The sequence below is a fragment of the Panthera tigris genome, chromosome A1 (assembly GCF_018350195.1).
Source record: "Panthera tigris isolate Pti1 chromosome A1, P.tigris_Pti1_mat1.1, whole genome shotgun sequence".
Classification (NCBI taxonomy): domain Eukaryota; kingdom Metazoa; phylum Chordata; class Mammalia; order Carnivora; family Felidae; genus Panthera; species Panthera tigris.
The window spans coordinates 174,538,694-174,561,473 of NC_056660.1; the positions used below are offsets into that span (position 1 = coordinate 174,538,694).

General features: G+C 45.5%; 1 long non-coding RNA gene across 1 annotated transcript; it reads right to left on the reverse strand.

Annotated features, from left to right (window-relative positions):
* Positions 1-16,194: 16,194 nt before the first annotated feature.
* LOC122231696 lies at positions 16,195-22,219 on the reverse strand. The gene is made up of 3 exons (XR_006208923.1): positions 22,195-22,219; positions 21,773-21,871; positions 16,195-16,462 (listed from the first exon to the last, which is right to left on the reverse strand). It is a non-coding gene; the product is annotated as an uncharacterized LOC122231696 (long non-coding RNA).
* Between the last annotated feature and the right edge of the window lie 561 nt (positions 22,220-22,780).

Here is a 22,780-nt window from a genome sequence, read left to right on the forward strand (position 1 = left end):
ACCTGGTTGTCTCCGTCGGTTTAGCAGCCAACTCTTGATTTCAGCTCAGGTCATGATCTCATTGCCTGTGAGGTTGAGCCCCACGTCGGGCTCTGCACCGACAGTGCTGAGCCTGCTTGAAATTCTCTCTCCTTCTCTCTCTGTCCCTCCCCTGCTCGCTTGCTCGCTCTCTCTAAAAATAAATAAACTCCAAAAAAAATTTTTTAATTAAGTAATTCAATAGTAGAACGTAAGTATGGGATTGCTTGGGGCTGCCATACCAGGATAACCTCTCTAGAAGAAAGACAGCACAGAAACACACGAGAAAGAAAGGGAGGGAGGGACGGAGGGGAAGACAGAGTCCTCATTGTGAGGATATGTACCACTTGAACATTTAGATCCATGTGTTCTGATCAGATTTCAACTCTAGACTCATTGGTCACATGAGTAAACCAATTTCATTTTTGCTTAATTCTGTTTGGGTTGAATTTCTGTCCTTTGGAGAAAGAAAGAAAGAAGAAAGAAAGAAGGAAAGGAAGGAAGGAAGGAAGGAAGGAAGGAAGGAAAAGAAAGAAAGAAAGAAAGAAAGAAAGAAAGAAAAGAAGGAGGGAGGAAAGAAAGAAAGAAAGAAAGAAAGAAAGAAAGAAAGAAAGAAAGAGGGAAAGAAATGTTAGGGGTTGCACTGTGTTCACCAAAAGATATGTTGAAATCTTAACTCCCAGGACTTCAGAATGTGACTTTTTTTGGAAATAGGTTCACTGTAGATAAGGTTCATTACTTTAGATGAAGTCATACTGGAGTAGGTTGATGTCTAATATGGCTGATGTCCTTGTAAGAAGGGGATGTTGGGGCCACAGGGAGACATTGTCATTTGATGGCAGAGCAGAGATTAAACCGACACTGCCAGCCAAGGCATGCCGAAGATTGCCAGCCAGCACCAGAAGCTGGGAAGAGGCAAGGAAGGGTTCCACTCAGAGTTGAAGAGGGAGCACGACCTGTGACACCTCACAAGTTCTGAGGCTTCTGGCTTCCAGAACTGGGAAAGAATTCATTTCTGTTGTTTTAAGTCACTGAGTGCCTTGTGCTCTGTAACTACGGCAGCCTTAGAAAGCTAATCCAACACCTGGCTGATAGAAACATCATGAAAGGAAGCCAAGATCTGGCACCAGAGTCAGAGATGGGATTCCTTGCCCTCTGTCTCTCTCTAGCTGTGTGACTCTGGGCAAGTCTCTTCACCTCAGTCGCCTTGTCTGCAAAACGAGGAGCAAATTGCTCCTGCGGAGCTGTGGCATGTGCTTGGGATACTGTTCGCGAAGGGACCTAGCAGTGGCCATGACTCAACAGCCCTTTACTGAAAGAACTGTGAGGGGCGTGTGCTAACGGATCTCAGCTTTAAAAACGAAGACTCGCTTCGCAGTTTTTGTCTTCTTTTTCTGTTCGTTTGGAGTATATTTAGATTCCCTTTTCTTGACTTCATCTCCATTTCAGAGGATCGTCTTGTAGGAACTTTTCGTATCGTGCCCAGTCTTGTTTCCCAGGAAAGGCAGTTTCTTTCATCCCGCAAAACCCAGCCTTCTTCTCGTGGCGGGTGATTGACAAGCAACGGAAGCTGTCACACTGACAGACTCCAGCGAGGGGACTCAGCCTCCAGTTGCAGGCTTTAATTTATCTGAGCGAGTTCCCGATCGACAGCAAAAGGAAGACAGAAACATAACTTTTGGCCTTTTCTCCAGTTGTTGATCTCTTTGCACACCCTTGTTGTTCTTAATGGGATGCGGTGGGGACATTGACGTTACTGAAACTCCTTGTTCTGTGTCTTGGGGGGAGCCTGGGAGTAGCTATGGTGCTTCAGGAGTTGATGGAATGGGACATTCTGGCAATGGGCATTTGGTGGGAGGATAAGAGTGTCGGGAGCAGGGAGGACCCGACACAAATACAACTGCTAGATTGTGATTTTAAAAAGATGGTGGTTCCAGGGGCACCTGGGTGGCTCTGACGGTTCAATGTTGGACTTCGGCTCAGGTCATGATCTCACAGCTCAGTCGAGCCCCACATTAGGTTCTCAGCACTGGGCCTGCTTCAGATCCTCTGTCCCCCTCTCTCTCTCTCCCTCCCTGAATCATTCTCTCTCTCTCTCTCTCTCTCTCTCTCTCCAAATAAAGAAATAAACTTAAAAAAAAATGATGGTTCTAGAGTGTCTATTCACATTCTTCTAATGTGAGCCACTTCAAAAAATTTTATTACGCTGTGTTATATTTTTCTGCCCTTGTCAGTCTCTCTCCATATCCTCAGTGTTTGGCAAGGGAGCAGCCCACAGATAAGTGACATTATCAGGCTCTAACCATGATCATGCATCTTTTTTCTTTAAATCAAACGGATCCAAACTAATCCACACAGACTTCATCATTTTTCCCTCCTCTGCGCTTCAAACCAGGCACAAAGTTCTGAGATCGAGTCCGTTGGTGCAGCCAAATGATGGAGTACTGCTGTGGCCTGTGCTGGTTGGAAGGCCAGTGTGTAGGCTGTGGAAATCATTTGATGTCTATTACACTTGTGCATGTTTTATATTCCATCTGTGTGTGTGTGTGTGTGTGTGTGTGTGTGTGTGTATCACTACTGTTCTCAGTAAAACTCAGGCTGACCAGACATCCTTGTATCTACAGATCTTACTGTCATGAGCCACCATCCGATGGCTCTAAGAACACTAGACTCTTTCATTAGATTTCTCCCAGCTTAAGAGGGCTCATATACCACGATTTCTCTGCCTCAGGTCCTATGACAACTTAGACACAAAACTCAGTGCCAGCATTCGTGTCCAGAGGAAACCCATGTAGGCAAAACGCTTTGAGAATCTCTATAGATCTCAGCGAAGATGCATGGGTAATGGATTCGGGGACAGGTCTAACATCTGCCCACCCTCTCTGCCAATGTGTTCTCCTATCTCCATATGGGATCAACACAGATTGCTCAACATTTTTTATTCAGAGAAGTTAAGGAAAGGGCTTTTGTGGTTTAAATATCCTAGGGGGTGGGGGTCCTCATCCTCCAACCTAGGTGGTCCAGGTAAGTACAATTAGATGTTTTCTTCTAGAGAAATATCAGTGAATAAAAATGTCTCCATTTTTATTTTCACATTAGTGAATATGTCCCTGTATTAGTTTGCTAGAGCTGTTGTAACAAAACGTCAGGTGGCTTAAACAACAGATATTTATTGTCTCACGGTTCTGGAACCTAGAAATCTGAGATCAAGGTGTTGGTAGGTTTAGTTCCTTTTGCATGTTGTGAGGGAATGGTCTGGTCCAGGCCTCTCTCTGTGGCTTGCAGATGACCATCTCCGTGTGCACATGGCTCTCTCTCTGTATGTGTGTCTGTCTCTCGATTTCGACTTTGTATAAGGATCCAGTTACATGGGAATAGGGCCCGCCCTGACGACCTGACTTTAACTTGACTACCTCTGTAAAAACTCTCTCCTCAAATCAGGTTACGTTCTGAGGTACTGAGGATTAGAACTTCAACGTGGGAGTTCGAAGCAGGACGCAATTCGGCCCATAGCAGTCCCATTATCCAGTTCAAGAACTCCTGCATCTGAAAGGCCTCAAATGTTAAATGAAGAAAAAGTGGAAAGCATATGCCCACATCTCTGGTGGTCTTTATGCAAGCAGTTCCATTCAGAGGCCGAACCCCACCTTGGACAACGATGGAGAGCTGTTTCCCTCGGCCATGGGGTAGGTGGGTGCTGTGGTCTGCGAAGGCCTTATTCACATGAGATCCCACCCATAAACATGGCTACTTTGCCAAAGCTTATTTGGGAAGCCAGAACATTAACTTTTGCCTTTTGAGTTATTAGTGTCGCACACATGATTAAAGCCTGGCTCTTCAAAGTTTAAGTAATTAACACCTTTGGTGATTCTCTCCAAAGGGATATCAGCTTGACTGAACGTGATAAACTTTTAATTAACTCTTATTATTGGCAACACAGGATTTCCCGTCAGTGTGGGCCTGTCGAGAGGTGTTCCATTATGTTGCTAAATATGCTGTCACCTTGCTGAACTGTGGCGAATGCACACCCTCAGCCTGCCATGTAAAAAACGAAAAGGACTCCAGATGGGTTGGAGGAGTGATCCCAATGTAGACTGAGTGTAAACCATAGAGAGAGCGAGGCTGGGAAGTGTGTTTGCTCCATTGACACCACTCAGCTAAGCTAGTGTCATTTCTTGGGCAGAAGTTTATGCCGGGACTGCAGAACTTCCACTTGGTGTTCGAGGGTGAACAACAGACCCGATTATAATAGCTATAAGATAAACTTACAGAGGAGGAAACACTCAGCTTCAGAAAAATTAAGAGACTTGCCAAGGGTCATAGGACATTAAGCAACAGAGCCAGAACTAAGACTTAGATTCGATGCTGAAAAGTTGTTTTGACCATATAATGTCAGTCCAGCCCTGTAGCGGCCATCTGCTTGGTTCAGTCTGGGTTTCCTTTTGCGAATCACCATTCCTTCACTCTCAGGTCATTGGCTCAAGTGAGGCTGACTTCACCTATCCCATTGCAAGGTTGGGTTGGACGCATGACCTAGCCTGGGTAAGCGAAGTCTTGATAATGGGTTTTCATGGGCATGTGACTCAAAGTAAGCCAAGGACATCTGACGGAGGGGCTCTGTTCCTGTGCTAAATTTGGAGCCGCCCGTGGTCATCCTCACCTACACTGTGGAAGAGCCTTCTTAAGAATGAAAACATCACAAAAGAAAATGGTCATGGCTAAAGTCAGAGTCATCCTTAGGCCTTTCAGTTACGTGAGCCAATAAGTTTTCTCTTTTGCTTAAGTCTGTTTCGACTGAGTTTTTGGTATTTGTGTTCGGAAGAGTAGAGATTAATCCAATCCTTTTGGTTAAAGGATCCAAAGCACAGGGTTGGGTGGTGCCGGAAGGAAACAATCTAGCAGACAAGGAACGCGGGGGACCAAAGGTATTTAAACTCAAGTGCACATGGGTGGTGACATGGAGTCTTGGGGACCTGTCTGTGGTTGGAGCATGCTGGCAGGAGGCCTTCTGATACGTAGGGGGCCCATGCAACATAGACCTTGGTCTCACTTTAGCCGGTGTGTCTTATTTCACGAGCTAAGTTAAAAACAAATTTGTGGCTCTAACAGTCACAATGGGCAGATCCAGATCACTTCCTGTCTTCATAAGAATGCCCTTTCCTCCCCAGCATTCTAACAACCCCTCAATCAACAAGTTTAAGAATTCCCGGGACCTCATTTAAGTTCAAGGGCTCAGCAGTACCTGTTCCAATACCTTTAAAGGGAAACAAGAAACTGGAAAAATTTAATATCCAGATGAAGCTCTTTTATGTTTGTTGATATAATTAATATGTCGTCATAGTTCTAGTTATTTTGTTTATTTTGTTACAAGATAAATATCATAAAACTCTCATGTTTGGTCTCTGCTGTTTTATATTTTATTTTTGTATTTCTTTTAGTCTTTAAGAAGATTCCTATGTTTGCTCCTGTGATTAACTTTACATTATTATCTTTACATAATGCCTTTGGTCACCCTTTTTCCTTTAGACGATGTCTGTTGGCTCTCTACTCTGAGCAGTATGTGTTAGGCTGCAGTCTCTTCCTCTTCCCTCCCCTCCCCTCCACCGACTTTCAGTCTATAGAGTTATATTTCTTATTTGATCTTTCCACTTTTAAGTAGGCTTAACCTTCTGCTATTTGGTTTGTCAGCTTGAAGTGATGTTCTTTGATTCTCATCTATTACCTTTAAGGCAGACAATGAACATACCCATTGTCCCTCTTACCTCCACCTTCTCCCACTTTAAAAGTTGCATTATTCTTTTTTTTAATGTTTATTTATTTTTGAGAGAGAGAGAGAGGCAAGCAAGGGAGGAGCAGAGAGAGAAGGAAACACAGAATCCAAAGCAGGCTCCAGGCTCCAAGCCATCAGCACAGAACCCGATGCGGGGCTTGAACCCACAAACCATGAGATCATGACCTGAGCTGAAGGCAGACGTTTAACTGACTGAGCCACCCAAGTGCCGAAAAGTTGTGTTCTTCTTATTATGTCAAGGTATTTGACATGTGCATGCTATTCCTCTCCCCTTACTGCAGCCTGCCTTTTTCATGTTAGTTCTACAGTTCAATATAGTCGATGTTTTCCAGCAATCATTTATTTGCCAAAGTTGATTGGGTAAAGTTGGAGATTTCCTAGATTCCTTAAAAAGAGTTCAAGGGTACAGTTGTCCCCAAGCTCTTGCATATTCAAACTATTTTTTCTCTTGCCTTGCTACTTGAAGTAGTTTAGCTGTGCTCAAAATCCTCAGGGGCACCTGGGTGGTTCCGTCAGTCAATCGTCTGGCTCTTGGTTTCAGCTCAAGTCATGATCTCACAGTTTGTGAGATCGAGCACTGTGCTGGCTCCATGCCAACAGTGGGGAGCCCTACTTGGGATTCTCTCTTTCCCTCTCTCTCTCAAAATGAATAAACAAACTTAAAAATAATCCTTGACTCACTTTTTCTCTTCATATGTCTTGTAGATACGTTCTTGCTCTTGACAAGACAACCCAACTTTCTAACTTTTGGAGAAAACTTTGAGTTTTGTCTGTTTGTTTTCTTTTCTTTTCTTGACTAGAGGTCCAGAGAATACTTTTTCCTTATATTTAGTCTAATAATTTTATCAGGATGTTTTGGGTTTATGCTCTCTTGGTCAATTTTCCCCAAATACATGGTATACCCTTTCAACATAGAGAGGCAGGTCTTTCATTTTGGTATAGTTCTTGAATTAAAGGGTAGAGGAAGAGGTGTTTGGGGGACTTTTTCTATTTCTCAATTCAAAGATTCTCTGTTCTACAATGAAGGGCAAAAAAAATTTTTTTTAATATATGGCATCTCTTTTGAAATTTAGTTTTTTTTTTGAACTTCTTTCTTCTACAGAAAAGTAGGGTGACTAATCTTCCCAGTTGGCTTGGGAATGAGGGTGTTTCCAAGGATGTGGGACTTTCAGTATGAAAACTGAGATAGTCCTAGGAAAAAAAATTATGATGAAAAAAAAAAACCAGTGTGTTCCCATGACTGACTGTCACTCTGGTCCTGTTTCCTTCCAACTCTCCCTCTTTTGCTCACCCATCACATTTTAAAACTGATCTCAGTACTTCCCAACCAAAGGAAGGTCTCTCTCCTTTCTGGATGAACCTTGTTGATGGGTTCTGGGTTCTGTTACTGCTAGACCCCTGCTTCACACTCTGTTCTTCTACATAGTCCCCACGGCTCTCCCTGCACTGGTCAGGATTTGACTCTAGCTCAATGCTTCTTGATTCAAATGTAGGTTGAAGTATGTGGTCTTCTCTTCCTCCTTGTGAAGCTACAGCTCTTGTAGACCAGGGGTGGGTTTTTTCTCTTCTAAGTGGTCTATGGATTTTTAGGAGATGTGCAAAAATTAAAATTGAGGGTGGCCATTTTTATCCTTCAGGAAGCCAGATGCCCAGAAAGTTGGAAAATTTGATCAGTCTACTAATGGGTCCCAAGCTCGGCTGCCATCATGGGCATTTCTGTCGTACCATTGCTGTTGAGCTTTGAGGAGCTGAAGCTCCCTGCCTCACCAGTGCATCTGGCAACTACTCTCAGGTGGGCAGGCTCAGGAAGAACCATTTACCAGGCATCTTGTCATTCCAGAAACTGTGTTAAGTACTTTCATGCCTCCATGCCTTTGCTTATGCTGTTACTTCTGCCTCGAATACCCTTTGCCTACTTCTCCATCTGGAAAAATTCTATGCATCCTTCAAATTCAGCTCAAATGTCAGCCTTATTTATGAAGCTTCTCCACCTCCTTTCCCTCCTATCACCACCAACTCATTCTGTTGTGTTAATGCATCTCTCCTTCTGCTGTGTTATAGCATCACTTGGCTGAAATCCCCATATTGTAGTGCTTATTCCATTGGGTCTAACTTGACATTCTCTCTCTTACTAGACCCTGAGGTCTTCAAGGTCAGAGGATGTGCCTGATTTGTCCTGTGCCCTAAACACCCAGCACAATGCTTGGCATAGAGTAGTTGCTCTCAAACCTTTACTGAATGAATAAGTAAATAAAATAGCTTATGCCAGGCTTGCATCTAAGACAGCTCCATGATGTAGACAGCGATCACACAAAGCACTTCTCACCATTCACAAAGGCACAGCTGACATTGCAGACTTGGCCTCCAGTAAGGAAGCACTGGGCTCTTTTATTCTGCTTCATTATTATTTTTTTAAAGAAACAATATGATGTTTCCTTAGTGCTCCCCAAAGCGCACCAATCAGCATACTAATCACCCCGAAGTGTCATCTGAATCTGCCAATTTCATAAATTTGCATATTTTCCAATCAGTTCCTCATTCCCCTCCCCCCTCTTTCATTAGCTATTCTCGGAAGAGCTGCATTCCTTCCATATTGCTCAAACTGACTTGATTTTTATTTCTCTTTGTAAAGACAGATTTGTGAAATGATGAATTAGTCATTGCCAATTTCATGCATTTACGCTTTGTGCGTTAACACCTTATATTTATTCAGCCCCATTCTCCCCTTCTGGCTCCAGATGGTGTGGCAGTACAGCCTTGAGTGTGGAGGGGAGAAAACTCATTCTCTCTCCCTCCCCCTCCCACAGTTTCAGCTCCAGCTCGACTGTGCCAGATTTGAAAGGCGCATCACCCTCTGGCAAACGGGGCTCCGTCTGCAGATTTCACAGCCGCTTAGGAACTGGGAGATGTGAGTGAGACAGTGGGAACTGTCAGATACAGACTCTTTTCACTCCGGCCACTGTTCCCCAAATAAAGCCGCAGTGGGATGATATTTTGATATGTTCGCAGATATGAGTGTGTGTGTGTGTGTGTGTGTGTGTGTGTGTGTTCTCCTAGCGGCTGGGGGCCACGAATGTCTCAAGACGAGACTGACACAGTGGAACTCTGGAACAAGAGCATCAAATCCGTAGATTGCTAAAAGCCGGAAGTTCTGGTGAGACCAAAAGATTTGAAAGAACATGCCACCAGGTAACGCAAGCACTGCTGGCCTTCTTGAGCCTGAAATGGGAGTCTAGATAAATCTATGAAACAAGGACTCAGGTGGGTGGAGAAGGGTCGAAGACAAAGACGTGGGTGACCCTAGGGCAGGAAACAGACCACAAGGCAGGGAAACCCCAGGTAAATCTGGGGGGTCTCTCTGAGAGTGGACAAGATCTATTCCTTGCTTTTCAGATGGGGCCCAGGAAGGTGACTAGCTTGTTCAGTCACTTGTCCCTTAGGCACAGTAGAGTAGAAACAGTGACGTGTCACATCCAAAGGAGGAAGGACAGAGGTCAGCATGCCGCATCTTCTGTGATCAGAAATTTTCCTATTCGCATAAGAGAAGGGCAGCCGATGGGGTAGGACCTGGAAAGAGTGAGTCAGGAGTGAGGGCACTACAAGCAAGGGTGAAATGGAGTGGTGGGCACTTGGACCTCACCAGCATGGCCATAGAGCAACCTAGGAACAGATGACCCACTACCCATGATGCCATGGTCCTACATAAGCCTCTGAGAACTCAGATGCAGTGGGGAGGTGAGGGGAGTAAGAAAGCCCCTGACTTGGTTAAAGAGACTCTAGATTGATATCAACTTTTAGAATCAGCTGAAATTACCCACAGTGGACTGGAGACAGATATTAAGGCCAGTTTTAGGGCAAATAGAAGAGGTTCACACCTTGCATCTCTGAGCTGGGGCCTGGGGTTTACAAACACTATGTGCCCTCTTGAGCAACAGCACATGAGTTGACTTCAAAGTTTCTGTGAATGCTAGACTCCTAGCTCTGTCTGTAGAGACCATGCAGGGCAGCCACATGTTTTACAGTTCTGGACATTGTATGCACTGAGTTGGCCAGAATCCCAAAGCCAGTTTGAAGGAGAGATGGATGTGTTTGGCCTGCAAGCTTTCCAACCCCTCCAAAAGCCATGAATCAAATCAGAAAAGCTAATCACATGTCTCAACACAGATGTCCACCCAAAAACATTTTACAGGAATATTTTTAAACGTCTGTGGGGTGTGGTGTGTGTGTGTGTGTGTGTGTGTGTGTGTGTATGAGAGAGAGAGAGAGAGAGAGAGGGAGAGAGAGAGTGAGAGAGAGTTTATGTGGAAAACAAAAGGATGGAATGACAAAATGCTTCTGGAAACAGAGGGTCTTAAACTTCTTTAAATGGTGGAGTCCCTGCAGGTCATAGGCTCATCATAGAGCACTGTGAAGAAGGGACATCTGGACCAGGAAAGATATTACTGGCAGAAATATGGCCAGTAATTTCACGTTGCTTGTAAAGCCTAAATATAGTTAATTTGCAGGCTGTGAAATATAACGAATTATAAAAGGAATGGCCAAATTAAGCCCAAGTGGCTTTTCCTAAGTTTTCTCATTAATTTTGATTTGCTTTGTTTGCATCCTGTATGTCACTTGTGTCCCATCTCGGTAAAAACTGGCTTGAAGGGTAAGCAGAAAATCTGTGGAGGAAGTGTCAGCCATTGTTTTCACGCATTAGGCAAAATGGAGGTGGGGGTAGGGGAGGGAAAACTAGGCTCTTTGATTTGGGAAGCAATTTGGTTTATTTTGGTAAATGCTCATTGAACGCAAGCAATAAGCCAAGAACTACAGTTGGCACTGGGGGGATCAAGGTGACCAAGAATGGTCTCCATCCTGAGGAGCCTCAGGGCACGGTGGCCTCGCTCCATCTGACAGAGCCTGGCCCATCAGGGGAGCACCGTGGGTGGAAAATGACGTTAGCGAAAGAGAGAGAGTGGTTGCAGTGATGAGGCCAGAGTGAGTCATAGAGGGAGCATCATTGGAGAACCACGGCTCCAACAGCTTACACGGGAGGAGATCCCAGTATCTACATACACAAAATCCCAGGACATGGCAGCGCCTGCAAGGTCCGGATGACTACCCCCACTTTGTTCAGAAGGTCTCAACTCTGAGCTGGAGGACAAAGAGAGCCATGCTATGTTGGCAAGCAAGCCACCCTAAAGAGAGTTTCTTGAAAGCAAGTTGTATAGGACATTAGTTCTCTTTATCACACATTTTAGCAATTTATCTTTGCTTGCCCGGTCAAGAGTTATTGGTTGAACTCCTACCTGGGCTGGTGCCATGCAGGACTCGACAGACATGTGGCAGACAGAGGCAGGACCGTTCCTGACAGTGTGAACGGTGCATTTCCATGTCCTCGATGGGGAAATCTGGTTGCCCTCCCATTCATGCTCCCCAGAGCTCCCCTGCTTGGGTCTGACGTGGCTTTTAGGGGCAATGAACTCCCAGGTGCTTGAGCTTTCAAAGAGTAGGTTTCAGTTTCCTGAAGGACGCATGCAGAGCCCAGTAATTGAAATCACGCTCAATCTGAGGACAATACTTAGCTTATCTATTCAGACAAGAGTCATTGCCCTCAAGGAACTCACAAAGAGTTGAAGAATGTCAAAGACAAGGCAGGATGGTATTTTCTGCAGGAGAAGGTTGGATTAATTTTGTCTGGTAAGAGATGTAAATGTGTCTTAAAGGAGGCTATGCCTAAGCTGAGTTCTGAAGAGTGGGTGGGAGTTGGCTAAGCAACGAAAATATGTGGGAAGGGTGTTTCTAGCAAAAAGAACAGCATTTGCAAAGGCTCAGGGTCATGAGACATTAAGGTGATCTAAGCTGGCAAGGGGTGGTCAAGGGAGCATAAGAGTCCTATCTTACTCTCCCACCCCACAGATCCAGTGCCAGGCAAAGTAAGGATTGGCTGGGATGACCCTTCATAGAAACCTTCCAGAGCCAGTGAAAACCCAGTTGACTCAGTGCTTCCATATCCAAGTCCTGGGCTTTCATTCAATTAAATGCATAAATGTTCACTTAGCATGCCTTCCGCACTTGGTCCTAGTGGCACACAGAATAGATGGGACACAAAGACATGATCCCCATTGTTGGGTTCCTCCCAGTTTAAGAAAAAGACAAAGAAAAAAATGGGTCCGTGAAAGGTGGAGCATGAGAAGCAGGGCCAAGGCCAAAACCAGCAGTGCTCACAGATGTTCTAGATAATAAGAATTGTACCCAAGTGCAGATACAACCCACAGCTGTACTTTCTTTGGACCCCATGTTTTCCCTTGGTAAAAATGTAATTGCTGATATTTTTATAAAAAGCGAGCTGTCGGGGTGCCTGGGTGGCTCAGTCGGTTGAGCGTCTGACTTCAGCTCAGGTCATGATCTTGCGGTCCGTGAGTTCGAGCCCCGCGTCGGGCTCTGTGCTGACAGCTCGGAGCCTGGAGCCTGCTGCGGATTCTGCGTCTCCCTCTCTCTCTGCTCCTCCCCCGCTCACATTCTGTCTCTCTCTCAAAAATAAATGAAGATTAAAAATAAATCAATTTAAAAAAAAAGTGAGGGGCGCCTGGGTGGCGCAGTCGGTTAAGCGTCCGACTTCAGCCAGGTCACGATCTCGCGGTCCGTGAGTTCGAGCCCCGCATCGGGCTCTGGGCTGATGGCTCGGAGCCTGGAGCCTGTTTCCGATTCTGTGTCTCCCTCTCTCTCTGCCCCTCCCCCGTTCATGCTCTGTCTCTCTCTGTCCCAAAAATAAACAAAAAATAAATAAATAAATAAAATAAAATAAAAAAAAAGTGAGCTGTCAAAGAAAAATGCAGATTTCAGATCTCTCTTGAAAAATCCAAAATTTCTAGCCATAGTGACCCGCATGTCAACACGGCCACCTATTTGCCCACGGCCACATAGCAGGGGCACCATTTGGATGGGGCGTGTCCTCACCAATACATCACCTGGCTTTCTTCATTCAGTCTCATCAGCCATGTGGCCTCTGAAGCCACCTGACTTAGAGACCCAATACATACAAATCCCCACCCAGTGTTTGACACATAATAGATCTTCCAACAGTGGAGACCTGTGTTGAAAGGAACAGCTTTGAATCCAAAAGACAGTCCTGCCTTAGTTTAAAGCTAGGTTCTCTTTTCTGCTTATTATGGATCTTTGATAAGAAATACAATTGCTGAGAAGTCTGTTTTGCTTGCTGTTTGCTACGAGCATTGTGAGGCCTTTCCTGAATGTAACCCGCTGTGTAGTAGAATGGGCTGTAAAACTTCCTAAATGTAGTCTGATATGTAATGGAATGAGTGATTGTATATAAACTAACCGGCATTTCTCGCTTCTGTAAACCTGCTTGCTTAGCACATTCCTCACCTACCTCCTTCCCCCTTTCTTCCTCCCGCCACAAGTAACGGACAAAGCCTTCCTGCCAAAGGACAAAGGACGCCCAATTAGAGAACAATAAATGTCCTTACTTTAAAATCAACTAATCAGGCCCCTCATAATTTGAAACCTCCCCTGTGCTATTTGTCTCTGTCTATAAAAACGCTATACCAACCCTGATCGTGGCCTTTTGCGTCACCGGCGACGAGTGCGCAGAGGACCAGGTTCGAACCTGCAATAAACGACCCTTGCCGCTTGGCTTTGACTTACGACTCTGGTGGTCTTTTGTGGGAGGTTTTGGAACTTCAGGCATTACAGTATGAGAGCAACAGGAATTATAATTAGTCCCCGGGTTGCTTCACTGAACAACTCTTAGGTTAGTCTGCAATTCTTTTTTTTTTTTTTTTTTAATTTTTTTTTTTAACGTTTTATTTATTTTTGAGACAGAGAGAGACAGAGCATGAACGGGGGAGGGGCAGAGAGAGAGGGAGACACAAAATCGGAAGCAGGCTCCAGGCTTTGAGCCATCAGCCCAGAGCCCGACGCGGGGCTCGAACTCACGGACCGTGAGAGCATGTCCTGGGCCGAAGTTGGACGCTTAATTGACTGAGCCACCCAGGCGCCCCAATCTGCAATTCTTCTAGATACCCTCTCGGGCTTCTGAGAATCTGATGAGCCCTAAGGCTCTCATTCAAGCATCACAGACACAAGTGAAAGATCCAAGAAGACCCCGGCCTGCAGTGACGGAGGCCATCAAGGACCAAGCTGCCACCAAGGGAGGGAACACTGGGACAGCTTCATTATGGGAACAACAAGCATTTGTTCCACGAAGGAACAGCTGCAGGATAAACAGGGCAGCAGCAAAGACCCGCGCTCCACTTTGCAGCGGGCAGCGCACGACCGCAGCCTGGCTGGCATCTAATTGGCAACAAATGAACACGTTTCTAATTGAGCCAAATATGGCTCCTTGCTTGGGTCCCATCTAGCCAGACACCTGTTTTGCTCCGTCTTCTCCTGCGAAATCAGTGTCCCTAGGGAGCAGCTCAGCAATTATGACTTTGCGCCTCCACTAGGGACCCTTGTTCCTCTTTACCCCAATTTTCTCCCTCCATCTGGGACCAAGCACGTCCCACGGCTGTCTTATCACTGTTTTATGAGCCTCAACGCTGGGTAGGGCTGTGTTCCCCTGGGTATTCTGTGGGCGGTGTGTAGAATGAGGTTAGAGGGTATGTGGATGAACATTTTCAGACTTGAACTCACATTGATGAGGGTTATAGACTGAGTGGTGTTCCCCCCAAATTTGTACGTCGAAGCTCCCAACTTCACAGTGACTGCATTTGGAGACAGGGCAGTCCTAATCCAATTGGACCAACGTCCTTATAAGAAGAAGACACACCAGGATTGTATATGCACAGTGGATAGGCCATGTGGGGACGCAGCAAGAAGGTGTCCCTCTGCAAGCCAGGGAAAGAGGCTCCACCAGAAATAAACATTGCCATTACCTTGAACATGGACTTCTAGCCTCTAAAACTATAAGCAAATGCATTGCTGTGAGATTTAAGCCGTCCCGTCTATGGTATTTCGTTACGGAGGCTCTTGTAGACTAATACAATGTGTACCTGAAAAAAAAGATAATTGGCATATCAAAATGCACTATCACAGATGATATGGCTCAGAGTGATGCTTACATTTTTGAGTTGAAGAAAAATGTCAGACAAAGAATTTGGAGGTATGAGGAATGGCAAAAAATTGTAAAGACGTTCATCCAACAAATTGAAGGTTAGGTGACACTGGTCGAGTGGAGACGTAGTTTTGGAATAAGACAGCCCTGAGTTTGACTCTAATCTGCGTGTGTTATCTGTGTGACTCTTATCCTCTCTGAAGTCAGGTCCCCATTGGTCAAAAACAGGCAGTAGAAGTTTGTGTTTTAATTTTCTTTTGATGTGTCTGTCAGTTCCACGAGCTGTGAGCATCTCAAGCACCATGCCCTGTACCGTGTCATGTCCATGTTCTTGGGACCCAACCCAGGACCTGACTCTAGCAGGATGGCAAGAAGGGGCAAAAAGGACATGGGTTCTGCCACTTAACAGCTGTGTGCCCTTGGGAAAATTACTCAGTCTTTCTGAAACTCAGACTCCTCATCTTTAAAATGGAAACGATAATAACATCTACCATGGGGTCTTGTTTTGGGAATCAAATGAAGCCATCCCCATAAAGTACTTAGCACAGTGCCTGACATATCTTGAGATGTTTACCGTATTATCAGTTCTTAGTAAATCCTCATTGCATAAAAGAGCGAATGAATGTTTAGTCAAATGAATCGATGAGTAGTTGGTGGATAAGTAGGTGGGTGGGTGGGCTGGTCGAGAGATGGTTAGATGCAAGGGTGGATTTTTCAATCAATAAGTGTAGGTATGTATTTATAAATGAATGAGTTGGTTGATAGGTGGTGGATGGATGGATGGGCGGTTGGAGTTTTCGATCAATGAATGTACATATGTATTTATGAGTGAATAAACCAACTGACGGATGAATAGCTTAGATGAATGGATAAACTCTTTGAATGAGGAATGGTTATGCAGGATGAGTGGGTGGGTGGATAGATGGATAGACTGTGACTGATCCATTGAAACATCATCTGTTTCTTTGCATGGCTGAGGGCTCCAGCCTCCAACGTAATGGCCAGAACATTAAGGATAGACAGTGAAGGGGGCCCTGGGAACAAGAGTTTTATGTAACTGTTAAGAGGCAGTTTGAGACTTCCCCTTTGGAAGTAGAAAGCCTGTTTATGGGATCATTGACAGTCTTCTTGTTAAAGACACAGAAGTGAGAGGGTTGTTTTGCATCGGGAGCTTTGGCATTTTTCAGCCTTCCCAGACATTTCACTTCCCTCTCTCAGAAACACATTTGCTTCTAATCTGATAAGCAAAAACTCCTCGAGCAGCAATCAGACCCAGCCCCCAGGTACAGTGTTATTTGAAGACAGGCCTTGGGTAATCTATCATACCTTTTTAATTACCAAACGCTACCCCAGAGATAATGAGCCTTTCTGTGGAGTCTGGGCAGGTTTTGAGTTGACTGGCCAACTGCCACGAGAGTATCTGCCACAGGGATTTCATCAGAGCTCCAGTTTATTCCAACGATGCTCTCGGAGCCTCCAGAAACACCCGGTTCTCAGGCGGTCAGATGCTTGCGGCTTCCTCCAAACAGTCTAGCAGGAGAGTCAGAGCATCAGTGGAGACAGTGTTGCAGATCAACTCTCATGAGCTCATGAAGCTAAACAGAAAAAACGTGGTCCGTTACCCACACCTGTTCTCTGTCTCCTCTCCTTCCGTTTTTTTCATTACCCTGCCCCCCCATTTCAGTGCTAATCCATAGTCACAACTCAAGAATGCCACAGAGGCATTACGGTGCTCCAAATACAGCTTCTACCCACACCCACACAGCGGAGGCCTGAGGCTTCCTATGGAGACGCCCCCACTTGGCAGTCCTCTCTGGTCTTCCCTCCAGCAGAGGCGACAACACCCTCCACCCAGGGATTGGACTAGGAAGCAGGCTAACCAGGCTTCCAGCTCTTGGGGCCCTGGGCTGACTACTGAATCCCGCTGAATCTCTGTTTCCTCGCCTCTAAAAGGGGACTAATAAACCCTTTCTGATAAGCTGTTTTTAAAAGACGACATTAGATATATCTTGTGCGCCTCTTTGCTCAGACTAAAAACTTTTAAAAATACTTAGCTACAGTCACTCGATATTTCTTTAAACATCAACCACATCTAGAGAGCTGTGCCAGACACCAGAGATGTAAATGGTGAGCAAAACCGACACGGGGTTTTTTTTTGTTTATCGTCACGGCAGTGTTAGCAAAAGGGAATGACTGCTGGTATAATATTACTGATTCTCACGCAGAGTGATGGGTTTGGGGCTGGAGAGTGTGGACAGCGTGATGTAAGTCCGCCTTCGTGTGACCCGGCCGTCATTGCCTGCCTCGTCTGACCTTGTTATTTTCAATCGTAGAAGCTAAATGCTACTTTTCCCAGCTGATCTTGGGGCGAGGGGCTACGTGTGACTGATCTCTGGCCAGTGAGACCTAAGTATGAATCTGCCGGTTGGTTCTAGAGAAAGTTGCTGTTTTCGACATAAAAGTGGCCCTCATAGCAGGCTTCCCACTCCCTTCCTTCTCTGAGTCTGGATGGGATACCTGGACAAGTGGCTAATATGTTACTATAGAGTGACCATCAACAAGCTACGAGGAAAAATGGAATGACAGAGAAGTTTGGTCTTTCCAGGTGCTGTCAGGCCGCTCCTCCAAGCCGGCACTACCCACCTTCAGACTTTCTGTTTGAAAAAATCAGCCCCATAGGGGCTTAAGCTCTTGCCAGTCAGGCGCTCCATTGCTTGCATCCCATGGCTTCCTTAACTCATACATCCTCTGATGCCAATGCTAGGTGATGCTTTGAAGACGCCGTGGGACAATAGCAGCTGAGACTGGCCAATAAAAGCAGCCTCGAGCCAGATGGAAGCCACACACTGGACAGAATTAATCAAGAGGCTTTGGGCTGGGGCACCTGGGTGGCTCAGTTGGTCAAGCGCCCGACTCTTGGTTTTGGCTCAGGTCATGATCTCGTGGTTCATGGGTTCGAGCCCCGCATCAGGCTCAGCGCTCACAGCACGGAGCCTGCTTGGGATTCTCTGTCTCCCTCTCTCCCTGCCCCTGCCCCACTCGCACACTCACTCTCTCTCAAAATAAATAAATAAACTTTAAAAAAAAAAAAAGGCTCTGGGCCTAATCTCACATTTCTATCTCCTAATGAATGTACACCTTATACTCACATTTGGCTCCTTCTTTGCTTAATATTCAAGACTACAAGGGAACTTGGTTTAAGTTACTGATTAGTCAGGGTCCCGACAGGCTACAGACTGCAAACCCAAGGGTTTAGCTGAGGGGATCGAATGGAAAGCCTCTTTTTTTTTTTTTTTTTTAACATTTATTTATTAAGAGACAGAGTGAGACAGAGCACAAGCAGGGGAGGGGCAGAGAGAGAGAGGGAGACACAGAATCCGAAGCAGGCTCCAGGCTCCGAGCTGTCAGCACAGAGCCCGACGCGGGGCTCGAACTCACAAACCTCGAGATCATGACCTGAGCTGAAGTCAGACGCTCAACCGACTGAGCCACCCAAGCTCTTTATGGAGGTGTGGGCAGGGTTAACCAAACCCACAGGGGCTGATCCCACTCCTCTGAACTATGACCTTCTTAGGCCCAAGGAGCAAGGGAAGGGAACAGGGAATGCAGGGCCTGGAGGCAGCTGTGGAAGTAAAGAGAGGCCATCTAATAGGAGCCATGGCCGTAGAAACAACCAAAAAGCAGTGAAGCAGGAAGTAAGTGAGGGAGGACAGAATGCCCAACCCCTCTTTCCTTTGAGCAGACCATCCCATTGGCTGAGCCCCAGAAAGCCGGGAGGGAGCCAGATACCGCGCGGGCTCAGCAGGGAGGGGGACAAGCCGAGAATGACTAGCGCGATGGCCCTTGATATTTTCGTCTTACTGTGCCTCGCAGTCACACAACACCAAGAACACTTCTAACGCTAACAATGCAAGTATAAGTATCGGCACTTCCTGTGTGCCAGGCTAAAAATGAAAATTGTGACATTTCTTATCCCACTGGGGCCTCTCCGCAGTCAAAAAAGAGCTTATAGGATGTACGGACAATCAGGTCTCTTTGGTGCCCAGCTCTGCCCTGCCACCACTCATGCTAGTCCCCTCAGAAAGAATGTCAGGTAAGAGGGAAGGCAGTTCCCAGGCACCTTTGTCTAACAGACAGCCTCAGGCATTGTCATTAAGCTTTTGGTAGATATGCCCCATCACGCTGGTGCAAACTTCTTATGCCAGCAGAATACTTTGGGTGTTCAAGACACTACTGATTTCAGATCTTGCCAAGTGCCTGAATTCCACAGAAGTGTTGACATTTGGGCCACCAAGAATGACTGCTGTGCCCGCATCCACCATGTCCCACCCCTGAATGCCCCTTCTTCATGAGCACGGCAGTCCTGAGAAGCTCCCACAAGCAGCCAAGCCCAGGGAGCCAGCCCCTCTAGGATTTTCAGGAGGGTTAGTGGTGGTTTTGTTTACTTACTTTTTAAACAAGGGAACATAGGACATCCTTTTACCTGACTTTAAAGAGCTATTTTCTGTTCCTTAAATAACCTGCGTTTGCTGATTAGTAACTCATAAAGAACATGAAATCATGTGAGGTTAGGCAGAGTGAATTATTCATGGCTGTGTTTTCTGCTGTCACCTTCCAATGGTGTCTCCATTTGGGTGGGTGGCGGGGGGGGGGAACTTAGTAATGAGAGAGTGAAAAATGGTCCCCTTGTCTCCTTCCCACAATATAAGCCCATTGACTATAGTGGTTGAACTATGCTATGGCAAAGCAGCAAAATAATGATTATGATAATTACAGTCATCATCATAGCCAGTGGGGCTTTGCTTTGTTTTGTTTCAGTTAGGAGAAAGGAAAACAAGGTGTAGTACTTCTCTCAACCTTCCATTCTCTATTTTTTTGAAAATTGCTCATTGAGAACCCTACCATCCGGCAACTCTCGATTCTTTTGCGATACGAATGCAGGCAACTTCGTCTGCAGGAATCCTTTCATTTGGATCCCTCCCTTTCAGGGCCCCCAGCCCAGCTGGGTCGGGAGCTGCTCCTGATACTTATCCCACAGCCTTGTAATTTCCCTGGTGCCCCCACCACAGAACCCCGAGCCTCCTCATGGCCAGGATAGTATCTCATCCATCCTTCTATCCCTCGGGGCTCATAAAGGCCTGAAAACTAGATAAGGAATAAAAGTGATACGAGAAATTGAAGATAAGCTTAATAATTTATTCATTTATTAAATAGCTATCAACCCTACCGTATGCCAGATACTCCTCTAAGCGCTTGAAATACATCAGGGAACAAGACAGACAAAAATCTCTGCCTTCTTGAAACTCATATTCTAGTATAAGCAAACAGAAAATAAGCATAATGAAAAAGGAGAATATAGAGTATGTCAGAAAGTGATAAATACTATGGGAAAAAAAAGAAGAAAACAACTCCACAGTTCAGGACAGAAGGGCTGGGGTGTGATAGAGGGGAGATTACAATTGAAATATGGTGGCCTGTTGGACCTCACCAAACCAGTGATGTTTGAACAAGGAGTTGAAGGAGGGGAAGGGTTTGGGAAGGTGAATGGGTTCCATGTGAAGGCCCTGTGGGTTGGGTATGTACCTAGTGGGTATGATGAATTATTCAACGATAAAAATGGGTGCTTCACTAGGTTGCGAGTCCCTTTTCATGGAACTACTCAAGCCGAGGATAAAGGGCCATCCACCATGAATGCTGTGGAGAGGTTGCTCACAGCAGACAGGAGGCTGAATGAGCCCACAGCTAATATTATACTCAATGGTAAAAAAATGAAAAATGTTTTTCCTCAAAGATCAGGAACATGGCAAGGATTCCCATTCTCACTATTCTATTCATCATACTACTGGACATGGTCCTAGCCAGAGCAATTAGGCAAGAAAAAGAAATGAAACACCAAATTGGAAAGGAAGAAGTAAAATGATTCCTGTTCCCACAGATGTGATCTTACATGTACAAAATCCTAAAGATCCCCACCCAAAACCAGCAAAAACCTGTTAGAACTAACAAATGAATTCAGCGGAGTTGCAAGATGTCGTCAACACACAAAAATCAGTTGTGTTTCTGTACACACACAATGACAGACGTGGAAGGAAATCAGGAAAATAATCGCATTCACAATAGCATCAAAAAGAATAAAATCCTTGTGAATAAACTTAACCAAGGAAATGAAAGACTTGTTACACTTAACACTACAAAACAGAGACGAAAGAAATGCCTGCTCATACCAGACCAATCCTTGTTCGAAGAATTTCTCAATTAATCATCATGACAATCCAGCCAGATACTAAAATAGGCACAGCTTGCCTGATGAGCTCCTTTCGTCTGACGAACTAACCCATGTCCACTCTGTGTGGCCTTAGTGCCTTTTATTCCCTCCATAATCTAGGTCACAGGAGAGGATGCGTGACCCATGGGGTAGCAATTAGGGTTTTGTCCTCCATTTGACGTTTAGATGCTTCAGATTTCCACCTCCAGCCAAAATGGAGTGCCGGGGAGCAGATTTAGCCTCCTACCAGAAACAACTAGAAACAAATGGACAAAGTATGTACAATAATGTTTTTCAGTCTTAGAATCGGATAGCGCGTGACATTTTAAGCTTGGTACCCTTTGTTGTTACAAGATGGTTGCCAACATCTCCTAGGGCTACCTGTTTTTTCATCCATGAGAGAAAGAGAGGAAACATCTGTTCCAGCATTCCAAATAAGAACAACAGTGTGATGAGCCCGACTAATTGGATCAACTGAGGCGACAAGACAACCACAAAGGGCTTCCTCTGGGAGACTGGTGTTGACTGGCACCCATTCCTGGAACTGGGGGTGCAGTCGGTTTCCCCCTCATCCCTCAGATACACAGAGGAGGCATGGGCTCCTGAATGAAAATTAGACGACTAGCAGAAGAATATTTACTTGAATTCCAGATCAACAACCAACGGGGAAAGCATGATTGGCCATTTCAGCACGCGTTAGGGAGACATGCTTGTCTTCCCATCCATTTCTCTGGTCATTCTGAAGAGAAGCAATTCGTAAGTGTAATCAGATGGGCCGTTTCATGGGAACTCTCTCCCCGTCCTCCTCCAGACATGAGAGAAAACAGGTGGTCAAGCAGGCATGACCACTGAGAGTTTTCTGAGCCAGGATTAAACAGAGGCATTGAACATGCCAAGCAATGGTAACACTCAGACGAAAACATCAGCTCCATTTCCTTTCAAAGCATTTTGAATTAATTTTTAATTCACTCTCTGCCTTGTCAATTATGAACAGAGATGCCAGCACCAGCATAAAAGCTGGAGTGTGGAAGCCCTATAACTAATTTCAGAAGAGGCACAAACCAATGTTCCAGGGCTGGGGCTGGGCAGGGGCAGCAGTCCTGTGCCTTCAGGAGACACATTTTAGCATGTTATACATAATTGCCTCTGTTCACGTCATAACCACCAGTGGAGGAGTTAGGTCAGCTGTCAATGGCACTTCTAAAGTAAAAATGACCAGGGGCGCATGGGTGGCTCAGTCAGTTGAGCGTCCGACTTGGGCTCAGGTCATGATCTCACAGTCTGTGAGTTAGAGCCCCACGTTGGGCTCTGTGCTGTTAGCTCAGAGCCTGGAGCTTGCATCAGATTCTATGTCTCTCTCTCTCTCTCTCTCTCTCTCTCTCTGCCCCTCCCCCACTCATGGTTTGTCTCTTTCTTTCTCAAAAAATGAATAAACGTTAAAAATTCAGATTCTGTGTCTCCCTCTCTCTCTGCCCCTCCCCTGCTCATGCTCTGTCTCTCTCTGTCTCAAAAATAAATAAAAACTTTAAAAAAATTAAAAACCCCATACAAGTTACCATATTAACTTACATTTCTAAGTGTGCAACTCAGTAGAGTTAAGTGAATTCACATTGTTGTACAACCAATCTCTAGAACTCTTCTCAGCTTG